This window comes from Lathamus discolor, chromosome 2 (genome assembly GCF_037157495.1).
Source record: "Lathamus discolor isolate bLatDis1 chromosome 2, bLatDis1.hap1, whole genome shotgun sequence".
Lineage (NCBI taxonomy): Eukaryota > Metazoa > Chordata > Aves > Psittaciformes > Psittacidae > Lathamus > Lathamus discolor.
The window spans coordinates 136,126,832-136,139,672 of NC_088885.1; the positions used below are offsets into that span (position 1 = coordinate 136,126,832).

A 12,841-nucleotide genomic window follows, 5' to 3' on the forward strand; every position below is an offset into this window, starting at 1 on the left:
GAAACTGCAGGAAATAATTTGCCTATTTTCATGTTTTCTTGCTGCTTTTCATTAAAAGCCAAATATTAAGAACACCTTCATCTAAATTTCTAGAAGTTAGCAATAATTTCTTGGTGCCTTGGTGTCTTAAAACTTTCTTCAATTCCTCTTTAATCTTGCACCGTAGAAAATTGAGTGTCTGAAAACTAGATCTTACCAAGCCTACTGAGCTGGGCCTGAAAACCTGCGCCTGGAAACATAAAATCCTTTATATTAGAAGACCAAAGACTTGCCTATGCAAGAACATAATGGAATATGAAAACAACCACAACGGAAAAAGTGGAATAGATTTACAGTTTTAAAATAGCACGCATGATACAAAAGTTCATGGGTCTACTTAAATTTCAGAAAAAAAGATGTTGGGTTTTTTCATTAATGCAGAATGCATTCATTGTGGGTTCTAAGTGCCTCAATTTAGAAATTGAAGGCAATTTTTATTAATAGCACATGTAATCCCAACACAGGAGATTCCTGTGGCAGATTCATTTGCTCCTTAAACAGGCACCCTTGACATCAGTAGGAATAAAGGGCTGAGTAAGAGCTGCTTGGAAAAGGGGGGTCTCGTGGTGACAGCGGGGTCCCTGCCAGCAGTGCCACCTCGCTGCTGTCCCACCGGAGGGCTGGGCACACTGGTCATGTCCTGAGGACAAGGTATGAACATGCATCCTCTCCCCTCAGGAAGGAGATCCCACAGAGGCACACAAGAGCCAGGATGCATCCTGGGTCTAAACATCTGAGGGATAATGACCCCAGGATGCTGTGCTGCCCAAGAGTACAGACAGAGCCATCGGAAGGGCGGCCAACACAACACTGAGGAACACGAGGAAGGAAAGGTCACCGCGTTGGCTGTCACTGGCTGTAGCTGACAGGCTTTTTCTATCTCACCCTTTTTATTCTAGGAACTCCTCTGGCATAGAGGGAGTGCTGGCAGAGTAGGACTGACACCATCACTGTGGTCTCTCTGGTTACTATGTATGGATTCAATTTATCTCAGACTTTTCATGGAAACAGTTAGCGTGAGCCAGGGAAGAAGAGAAAACATACTCCTCCCACCTCCCTGAGAAGGCAAAGAGCCACCAGGAAAACCCTCTGTCCAGTAAAGGCACAACCGAAGTAAATGCCCCAGAACCCACCAGGGAGATGATGAGTATCCTAAACTCAGATTCCAAATCCTCCCTCCTTGAAGAAAGCTGCCTGCACCATGTGACGAAGGCTTAGGAACTGCAATGGGCAGCCAGGGATGGTCAGACCTGCACACAGCAGCCCAGCCCTGCAAGAAAGTGACACGACTTCATTAGAGAGACCTGAAGTTCAAAAGTAACTTTAAGTCCAAGAGGCAGCAGAGAACTCTTGGATAAAATCTTTAGGAAGGCAAAGAAGCAAGGGAGAGTTTTTAAGAAGAGCATCATACAATAGCAGAGCACTGGTGAAAGAGATCCCAGAGCTGCAATGACACATCTGTCCCTCTGACTGTCCTCTGAAGGAATTTGAGGAATGCCCACAACTCGTCTGAATACCATACTAAATGCTACTTTTTCTTCCTGCTTGTTATAATTCAATGATTTCTGGCTGTAAGAGGAATTCAAGCTGTCCCAAAGGTAAAAGGGCAAAAGCCCTCATTACTAGTAGAGTCACTGAAACGAGCTACAGAACAAATAAGACTAACAAATGATAATTTCCAGCTGCTGATGCTCCCAGTATGCAGAACAGAGCTGCCATGAGCTACAACAGCTCTTGAGAGAGGGGAGGGAGATGCCAGGATTGCGAGAACCCCTTTACATTAATCATTTTATATAAAGTTTCCAGTGGAATCATTTTGACACATCTGCACTTGAAAAAGACCATAAAACCCTTGTATGAAATACATTTCTGCTTTTCAAACTTTCTTTTCTTTGTGTATTCCCCTCATAGCTCAATATTTACCAATGAGCTACTCCCAAGGCAGTTCTGGTGTTTCATAAACCAACAAGGAGTGGAAGCACAGGAGCTGCAACAGCACCCACAGCCAGTGAAGATGCTGCTTTACCACTTCTCTTCCAAGGTGACTCCCTCACCACGCATTTTATCTTGGAAGAAGTTGTGCAACACCATGCACATATATCTGGTGCTGTTATAGCAGCAACGGGTGAGAGCTCACGGGAACTGCAACTCCCTGGTAGGGATCTGAATTCATGTGGAAATCTATCAACAGTTGCACCCAGGGCATCCGCTGCTCCGTAGCAGCACAGTTACCTTCTCTGGTCATTGCATGCATTTGCTTAGGTGGATTTTGTTCCTGAAGAAGTGGTTCTTAAATGTGGTTTGGAGGATTTGAGGGCGCGGGATGTCCTTGTGATGGAGGGTGGAGGCTTGGGGCAAAGTCACCCCTCAGCCAAGTCTGCAGCAACAGCTCAGAGACTGTAAAGCAGAGATGGCACAGGATACCCCGGGGCCTTGCTTGGCAAATGGGGGAAATGGCAAAAGAGAAAAGCAAACAGCTAATGTACAAAGCACCTGCTCCAAACTAAGCATTACACAGCAGGGACAGCAATGCCTCCTAAGACAGTGCGAGAACTGGGCAGGGTCAGGGAGGATCCTGCAGCCCGTGCATACAGCAGGGATCCTACAAACATGATAAAAGCTTGATACATGCCAGATGAGGCCTGTGAGTGAATAGAAGACCCATAGTGTCATGAGCATGACGCTATACCAAATGAATGTACTGTTTTCCAAGACCTTTCCAAAAATGACAAATGACCTCAGTGCAGATGTTTCTTTATGTATTATTCCCTTCTCATAGAATCACAGAATCATAGAATAGTTAGGGTTGGAAAAGACCTCAAGATCATCTAGTTCCAACCGCCCTGCCATGGGCAGGGACACCTCACACTATATCATCCCACCCAAGGCTTCATCATATGCCTACTTCTTCTCTTAAAGGCATTTTCTGTCACTTAGGTAAACGATGCAGTAGATTTCAGATCTATCAAAGGCCCAGGCAGTTGTTGTGTTAGTAGGGATAAGAGATAATACATATAATCTTGCATCTTTTTATCACACAGACAGTCTTCAGGGACCTCGCTGGTGAGATGGGTGTGCTCAAGAATTACCACACAATAAAACTATCTGAAAAAAAAACAAAAAGAGGATGAGAGAAGGTCAGAGTAATTTATGTGGCATAGCAGTGAACTGTCAAAACAGAAACACTTCTCTGTTCTGCATTTTTCTTCCTATCAACAAACAATTCTACAGGCAGCGCAATGATACATCCCCTGCCGGCTTCTCAAGGAGTGCTTGTGCACGTGGGCTTTGCGTATATTTACACGTGCAGTGGCAAGTGCATAAAACATGATTTGCACACAGAGCTATGCTGCTGTACATGCTCAACGTACAGCGCAAGTGCTTTTTACTGTTGTTCTTGGAAGACACCTTTTTCCTTCAGTGCTGAAAACCGATGAACGGAAGAATCTGTTGGCATTATAAAATGAGAAGAGTAAGTGAGCTCACAGATCTAACAGCTACACAGGCTGGGACGCATGCAAAAACATTTGTGTATGCATGTAGACAGGGTGAAGTTTTCCATTGTAGCTCTTTCTGCATCAGAAAATAAAGAATCTCAACCAGCTATACAGTCATTTAAATAACTGTGCACTTTATAGCTTTCCCACTTTGTGTGGTCCTGCTTTCTTTATTTCAAGTGTGCCATTTGCCATCTCCTGTTGCCAATGGTTTGGATCCCAGTTCTAGGAATTTTCTGTTAGTTCACTTCTGCAGCAGACACCAAGCAACAATGTTGGCTGCAGCAGCACGTACGCTCAAGTCGTGATTCATTATTTTTGGTTCCTAAGAGTATACATGATCCTAATCAAATTCATCTGTAAGCGAGTCAAGTGTGCTTGATTAATGCTAATGAGGAAAATCTGAGGGCAGATAGGCATGTAATTTCTGCTTCGTTTAAAAGACATATTGAAAACTGAAAACCTGTATTGGTACAAAGCCTATTTCTAAAACATTAACTATACTCTGTCTTTCCGCATGTCAGCTGTAAGTACTGACAGGCTAAGAGCAGAGTTTCTCCATTGCTGCTGCAATGTGTTTATTCTTGTGGAGGCACATATGTGCTAGCTTTGCAGCCACACCATAGTTTGTCCTTGGGGCCATGAAATACTTATAGGGATCCTTCCATGCATTTGAATTGCTCAAGCAGAACAGTCCCACAGGTCTCACATTCTGAAAAGTATTTAGATATCTTGTCCCAACTGATTTTGGCAGCAGGGACCTAATTAACTTGCAGAATTACAGCCAGGATCACACACCCAAGAGGAACAAAGTAAAATCCAGTTTGTACCTGGTTGCATTGAAAGCCACTGTTGAGAGTGACTAATAGAAGTCAGCAGCAGTACAGGTTCTGCAAGTCCAGGAGCTGTGCCACAGATGCTGGCTTGCCTCTTGGTTATCACTTCATCTAATTACAGAGGTGAGACCGAGACAAAAAGCCCATTAGATGCAGGTAACCGCAGGTACGGAGTGTAGGCTTGCACAGTCACAACTCTTTTAAGCAAACCTTTTGCCAAAGAGAGGTTCCAGCACCAGTGGGGCAATGCGTTATTTCTGCAGCTGCGTGGCCTTCCTTTTCTGGAAGTGCATGGGTAACTCCACAGCCTGATTTACCACAGCTCCACTGCCTGCATGGCAAGTCCTCTGCCTGCTGTCTCGCAGTATTTCAGTAATCCTGTTCATCATAAATTGCAGATAGTTGTCGCTGCAGGCTGCAAAACAGCTTACATGAGCATTGCTCTGATACTCCAGTGCTGGAGAGCAGTGATAGCAGCAACTGGGGCAATGATGCTGCAGTGTCTGAGATCAAACTCCCAGAAGGAAATATCCTATTCCCTAGAGGAGACAAAACTGCTCAGCCTGCAGCCTCTCAGCTTTGGGCAGAGGGTCTTCTACATTGAGGCTAGCAAGGAAGTGTGCAGCGTATAGGAGAGGGAAGTGACTATAATCACATCTAGCATTTATAACCTACACATTATGTGAGTACAGAAAAGGCAATGACTGAATCAATCTTCATTTCTAGAACACATCAGCTCTTGAAGTGCAATGCAAGGGGGAATTTGGGTGACTAGCAAAACAAGCTACCAAACCCCTCCTAGCCCAATGATACACCTGAGAGGACATAGAAAACAGGATTTTGCCAAGCAATATTCTCAGGTACTTAAAATTCTACCCTGTGCATGCCCTTGGGTGCCACTGCTGTGGCCAAGATTATCATAAGTCTTCTGCTGAGATTCACAAGCTACTTTTTGTTGTGACAGCCCGGTTGGTCCCTTAGGGATTCCCAGCACATCTCTAGAGTATCCAGCAATATCTATCTGCAAAAGACAATCAAAAAACCAGCTCAAACAGCAGTGATTTCCATCCTGAAATAGCCAGAGGATGGAATCCAACAAGTTTTTTGTAGCAGCCTTGCAGAGAGAGCACTCAGGAAAGAATTGGGGATGCAGTATTTGCTCCTCTCTTCCCCTGGAAGGGGCTTAGGGCCATACTGAGCTGCTGCTGCAATACACCCCAGGGAACTAATGCAGAGCCCAGTGGTGAAGATCAAGCCCACCCCTCCAAACTGATATTTTAACCACTAGATTACATTCTTGCTTTTATATATCAGACTGTTTCCATGCATATTATCAGCCCAGTGCACCAGTTGCTTCCTGCCACCTGCAATTCTTCAATAAACCAGGGGTTCAGGGATGCTTCTGAGAAGAAGATGCAGAGTAGAATTCCTTCAGGATAAAGAGTTCCTTTATGGATGGAGTGCAAGGATCTCACTGTTACAAAAGGTTGCCTTATCTTCTGTGCAGGCCCCTCTTTTCATGGCTGAAAGAGAGATAAAACAGAAATACCTCTTGGGTGAACACATTGGGGTTTGGTGTGAGTTTGCAGCTCGTTCTCCATGTTCCCCCTACCCTGCACCAGTAGAGCTCGCATACTGGTTTGTGGATCCCACCTTCTCCCTTCCTGACACCCCCTGCAGATCCTGGACATTCTGCTGTGATTGCACCCACTGAACTGCCCAGGCACCAGAAGATGCTGGTGGGGGGATCTGAATCGCAGCCTCATGCAGCACGTAACATGGATCAATCTTGAGGACTGGTAGAACCATGGGAGGCAGAATTAGGGACCCCATCCCTAGTTCAGGGTATATTGAATACGTGACCCCTGGGGGCAGTTGTCTTGTTTGTGATGCAATGTCACCAGCAAAGGACTTTGGGGAATTTGGATGTCGTGCCTGCCTTCTGCCTATACTCTTCTCAAAGAACCAAGGAAACACCCAACTTCAGCTGATGGGAAACTAAATATTTCTGTTTGCATAGTACCTCCCAAGGAGCAGATGCTTGGAGCCAACTATCAACAAGCTTGCTTGTCCAATGAGTTTAGTGCCTAAAAACATTTAAAGCTGTGTGGATTCAATCCCCTGTGTGTGAGTGTAGTCAAGACTGCCTTGTGCCTGCCACAGTCTGGGGCTTCAGGAGTATGTCATGGTCTAGTTGAAGAGACTGCTCCAAGCGCCATTAGGTTTTACAATACTCTTCATGGATTTGCTGTTTTGCCTGCTGACTTACTTTAATCCCATCTACTTCCCCAACTATTAACTTAAGCCATACTGATGGAAATACATCAGAAAATGATCATACAGGCAGCTCATCTGACTGCAGTAAAGGAATTAGAGCCTGCGGTAGCATTCCTTGCTCTTGCAAGGGGCAAGCCAAGTCTCTCACTTGAGTGTTGAGAAAGTTCAGCATGTTGCTTCAAAACCAGACCAAAAATCTCTCAGCCTCTTTCCCCATTTAGTGGAAGAAGAAAATCTTTCGTACTAGCAGAGTCCTGGCTGCTTCTGTGTCGTTGCTGCATGTAACAACATGGACAGGGGAACTTCTTAGAGCAGACAGAGCCTCTTGTGGGCCTCACAGTTTAGACTGAGTTTTTTCTGTGCAGTATTTTGTAATGACTAACATTTGCCACAACTGTCTTAGTGTGTGTTTCTATATGTAAAGGTCTCAGCCCAACAAGAGTCCATCACAACTTTCAGCTTTGGAAACCTCTCTTTTACATCAGCAATGATAGCGAACAGAAGGCACAACCATCCTGATTAATTAATCCCCACACAGCACCTCCTAGCAACCAAGGCTGTTTTGCTAACACTTCTAGCCGGGACTTGTAAGCGTATAACTTAACCACATGGGAATGCACTATCTCATTCTCATGAGCTCAGAAGTCTTTAAAGGAAACATTACCTACCTCAAGGCTTTCTCTGAGATGCCATCAGTGGCTGAATGGACAGCATGACCAACACACAGGCTAGTCACAGCAGGCAGGAAGGGAAGGCCCAATGCCAAACTATGTAGTTACAATTAGCAACTCTTCAGTTCTCCCCAGAAGGCTGATGAAGCCACCCGGTCAGATCTTGGCTCCAAATGTGTCTGCTACAGCAAAGCACAAGGAGTTGCAGAGCACAGAACTGGTGCTCTTCTGGAAGGCACCTAAAACACTGAACTTGTGTCACTGAGCTTGCGCAGTGTCAAGTGCCGGCAAACAACCCAAGATATGCCCACTTGGGATGCAGGGACATTCACGACTTTCGCAAGTTTTTGACACTCTGACATACACTGTGCAGGAGCAGTCTCCATATTATAACACCAGAGCCTCCAGCACTGAATCTTCCCAGATCCACTGGTGGGTGCAATGTGGCATCCCACCCTTAAAACCACTCTCAGCAATATTCCATTAAATCCCTCCGCCTGCACTGGCATTGGCAGGTTTTTAAAGCGTTACTTCAGTATGTCTGTCACCTGGTGTTCTTACGATGCATCTTTTGCTACAGAATCTGAGCTAAGCAAAGCTAGCAGAGCCACCTCCGCCATCCTGAAGCATGAAGAGAAAAGGAGCTGGCTTCAGCATTTACACTTGAGACAAAGCAGGGCACTCTGCAATCAATGTAGCTGATTTACCTCTAGTAACTGCTTTACATGGACATGTATAAGCACCTGCTGTGCTCCACCAGCCTCGGGAGGTCAGCAAATGTGCCTCTGCTGAAATTAATTAACATGAGGAGCAGAAATTCATACCATAACTAATTAATCTTCAACATGCTGCATTCATTACTGGGAAACCCAAGGAGTGTTTATAACCAGTGGATTGCCAGGAAACAAGGATATACACAAAGAGAGATCATTCGGGATTAAGGCCCCTGCCTGACATCACCGACTGAAGCGTGAAGGTGGACTTGATGGGCTGGGACAACCTCAAGAGCTGCAGATTAATTCTGAGCACAGAGGGGTGTCTCAGGAGTCCATGCCAAAGTTACCAGTGATTATCAACGCATGTTTCTGTTCTAATGCTTGCAAATAACTCTTTTACCTCTGGAAATGTGGGGGGTTTAGTTCTGCATTTCAACATAAAAGTGCATTTTGTTGTCACTGAATCCCCCTGGTATTAAGAAGGATGTCAAAGTGATCTGGGAAATGCTTGCACTACTCCCTCCAGGCAGCACTGCATTACCCACTCAGGACATTGGGGATGGCTCCTCATCAGACTTTCCCCCTCTAAGCAGCACATCACATCAGTAACCACACCACCATCTGCTCTGCAGGCCTCCTCTCACGCACGTTCCTATGCCACAGATGTGTGGCTCCCGTCCTAGAAAGGGCAAGAGACCCTTTACTGATGACCTGCCAAACCATCACTGAAGTGGCTCTAGCCCAAGCCTGACCCCTCACAGCAGTGTCAGGTGGAAATGTTGAGGTGTCAGTGGGAAGACACTGGGGCTCTCATGGGCACTCAGTGGAGTGTCAGAAAGCAGCAGCAAATAAGCCACTGCACTGGGCTAGTGCCTGGCTGGCAGCATCCCCATGCACTGCCATGGCCACAGCGCACTGAGACAGCCCCCAGTGCTGGGATGGAGGACAGCAGATAGCTGCCTTCTCTACCAGGCAGTGCAAAGATCAGAGCTTGTTAGCAGCGCAACTCACCAGAATGACCGCTGTTCACCGCAAAGCACGTACCAACTGTCTAAATCAGACAGCGTAAAAACAAAGGGCCATGTGTTTCCTGGCTTTGCAAATCATGCGGTGAGCTAGAAGAGGGGGAGAAATGACTTTGAATATTGCCTAGTTGAAAGCAAGCCACTACCCTTCCACTCCACCATGCCCGGGGGTTAGGGTGATTTCCCATAGCCTGACCTAACTGCAGTCCCTTGCTGACTATGGCCAGATGAGGAACTGCGGAGTGTCAGAGGAGCTCAGCACTGAAAGTGCACCATTCCCAGAGGCCCATTTCCAGTGTAAGAGGAACACCTGCTCACTGTAATTATCCCCCTTCCCAGCTCCTGTTCTTTTTCTTCCTGACCTATTTTCCTGTACGTACCCAGTGACCAAAATGCAGTAATGCAGAGTGCATCTTCTAAGAGGTGCAGATCACCATTTGGAGAGAAAGGGTTCCCACTGCGGACGTCTTGCAGGGCTTGGTGGAAGCCTGTAGTGGCTCCAGACACAGCTCCTGCCAGGCATTTCAGGTGGAGCTGACATGTCCCAGTACAGAATACGGCAGCACCCCATGTGTGGGAAAGGCAGGAGCTGCCTCTGCAGGGCACTCCAGCTGGATTCCAGCCATCTGAGCAGCCAAACCTCCTGCTGGGTTCAAAACGCAGCCAGCACTGTGGCCCAGCAGCCACCACCTTTCGCAGGGGTGAGAAGTGTCAAAGCCAGGGAGCGCCCGCAGCCAAGCCGGGTGTCACAGGGCTGCAGGTCCCAGTAGGCACCTGCACTGTGGGTTGGAGCATCCTCTTTATCCCGTCCCTACTCCTCACATCTCCCACAGGAGAAAATCTGCCAGGAGGCATCCAGGGAGCAACTGGGTCCCACTCGCACACTGCTTGAGGGAGTCTCCAGGCCAGCTTCACTGCTCGGGTTCAGAGGTACTTTGTGTCATTCCAGCTGGCAGCACAACCACCCTCAGCCAGCCCAAAACAGGACCTGTTGCTGACAACTGCTGGTAGCAGCCAGGGGCTGGACATCGGGTAATTGATTTTAACTTGTCATTAAACCTGTCTGTGCATCAGCCCCATGGGCAGAGCCTGTTTAAAAGCTGCACTCGTTGAAACACAAGCTCTCATCAGTTCCATCTCCAGGCCGCTCAGTAGGTTCTCATGGGTCTGGGCAAGGCAGAGCAGCAAGAGCTTTGGCTGATGATGAACAGACTCTACAGGGATTTCTGGTTGCCAGAAGTTATCTGCCCAGCATGCTGTGGAATGAAATGGAAGCAGCACCCACTCTGTTGGACAATTATGAGTCATGCAAACATGTTTCCCCACATTTTACCAGACATCCCCCCATGGCCATTCTCAGATGGCACTTCTTTGATTCTTAGAAATGCACTTCAGATGTCACCACAATGGAATCAACCCAGCCAAGTTCAGTTTGTGTGCCGCGACGGATGCATCTTAGTGGGATGTATGCTATTCACATAGTGAGCACCTGGGGGTAAAGTAGAAGCTGTCATATCTGCAGAGAGAAAATGAGCAAGACACAGTAGTTTCAGATACCTTCCTTAGCAGGTCAGTCCTCTGCTCTGTAAGCAGCTGAGCACCCTAAGGTACAATGCCCACAGGCATCAGGGAAAAGCAACTGGAAAACAGCAGGCTTGCCTGAACTGGCTCTGAGCACATGCTTAGCTTGGAAAAAAAAACCCCAAAGGGCCAAACTTGAAGCATTGTTCATCTCCTACTCAGTTCTTACCCAAGGACTTCAGGAGAAGTGTAGCCTGGAAGAATTTGTGTGTGTGGTCTCAGGATTTTATTGCCTAATTGTAATGCAGTAAGAATTAATTCAATCCCACAGGATTCTGGCCCTCCCAAAAGAAACACCAAGGTCCTGGACCCTGATAGAATGATGCAAAGTGACCAAATTTGGTAATGGATAGAGTTGGGACCTTCCGTGTTCTTAACCACCACTGAGGGCAGGTCTGAAGGTTATAAGGGGTTGTGATGAAGCAACCTCTTTAAACTATTACAGTCATTGTAAGTTAGAGAAGCTTTCTGCCTTAAATTACTTATAAGATTCTACTGTCTTCTACTGGCCTTGAAAATGAATAGAGCAGTTCCATGCAGTCACTTCTGCTTTTTCCTCTTGGCTCATAGGCAAGCCTTGGAGAAGGATGCCAGCATCAGACACATTTGCAGAGACAAAGGTGCTCTGAAACTCAGCCCTACGGCACCAAGCCTTTCAGGGCCCCCTGCTATGTTCAGGAACCACAGCCCTGAATTAGGTGCGCAGGGACACTCTGCAGCACCTGGAGAGGGCTGGGTACCTCAGCTGGGGTTCACCAACGTCTACAGCATGAGGAGAAACACACAAGGGCATTCCCAGGCTTCTAATCTTGGTGGCAAGTCTTTGGCAACAAAACACCCACCTGAGATTACCCTCAGGGACTCTGTTGGTTCCGGTGGGTGTTTAATGCATTCAGATATTCTGCAGCTCAGCCTGCAGCTGCAGAGTGGTTTTAGGACTCTGCGCTTTTAGGAGCCTATAGCAGCACAGGGCAGCACTTGGGTACCCAGATCCCTTTTGCTGCCCTAACCCATGGTGCCTGCACCCAGTTCCCTGGGCTTTCAGACCCTGCTGGCTGCAGCTTCGATTTACAAACTGTGGTCTTTTATGTCAGTTGTAAACCTGCACAGCTTGCCTTTTCTGTGCTGAAAGCTACAATCCCATCATAACTTACAGCAGAGGTTGTCACCAGATCGACACGTATCTCACCGATTTTAATGTAGAAATAGAGAGATCCTGCCTACCTTCTGTCTGGCAGCAGCAATGGAGTATATGTGATTCTACAAAATAGAACCATGGTATGGTTTGGATTGGAAGGGACCTGAAAGATCATCTGGCTCCAACCTTCCACTTTCCATTAGACCTGATTCCAATCCAACTGGACACCTTTCCACTAGACCTGGTTGCTCAAAGCCCCGTCCAACTTGCCCAGGGATGGGACCGCCTCAGCTTCTCTGGGGATCATGTGCCAGTGTCTCACCACCCTCACAGTGAAGAACTTCTTCCAAATGCCTAATCTAAATCTCCCCTTTTTCATCTTAAAGCCACTTTGTCCTGTCACTACATGCCCTTGTAAAAAGTCCCTCTCCAGCCTTCTTGTAGGCCCTCTTTACGTACTGGAAGCTGCTTTAAGGTCCTCCCTGAGTCTTCTCTCCAAGCTAAACAAGCTCAGCTCTCTCAGCCTGTCTTCATAGGAGAGGTGCTCCAGTTACTCTGTACTCGCAGAAACAGCTCCACCTCCCTCTTTTATCGGGGGCCCCAGAGCTGAAAGCAGTGGCATCTCACCGGAGCGGAATAGAGGGGGAGGATCACCTCCTTTTGCTGCAGCCCAGGTTCCTTCATCGCAACGGCGCCTTCCTGCTCACAGGCTCCCCCGATGCGTGACGGGGATCCTGCATCCCCTTTACCTCGGGGGCTGCCCTGCGCCACCACCCAGCGACCAGCGCTCCCCGTACGGCCAGGCCCGCGATGCCGCGGGCGGCTGCTGCCACCCGCAGGTCACCCGAGCAGGAAACCTCCCGAATCCGGGCTGAAACAAACCATCAAAGCAAACGCAGCCGAGCTGCCGGGAGACAGAATTCGTGTGCCTGATGGCACGCTAGCATTGCTTGCCCTGGGTGAGTCAAGGTCTTTGATCTATAATGCTCTATATCAGAGCAGGGGACATGTGGCAAGGATGCAAGAGGACCGTGAGGATGACGACCAGGTTGTGAGTCCTG

The 12,841-nt window shown here is 47.5% G+C and overlaps 1 long non-coding RNA gene across 1 annotated transcript; it reads right to left on the reverse strand.

The window, feature by feature from the left end:
* Positions 1 to 2,813: 2,813 nt before the first annotated feature.
* LOC136009415 (uncharacterized) lies at positions 2,814 to 4,803 on the reverse strand. The gene is made up of 3 exons (XR_010610549.1): positions 4,583 to 4,803; positions 4,367 to 4,483; positions 2,814 to 3,144 (listed from the first exon to the last, which is right to left on the reverse strand). It is a non-coding gene; the product is annotated as an uncharacterized LOC136009415 (long non-coding RNA).
* Positions 4,804 to 12,841: the final 8,038 nt, after the last annotated feature.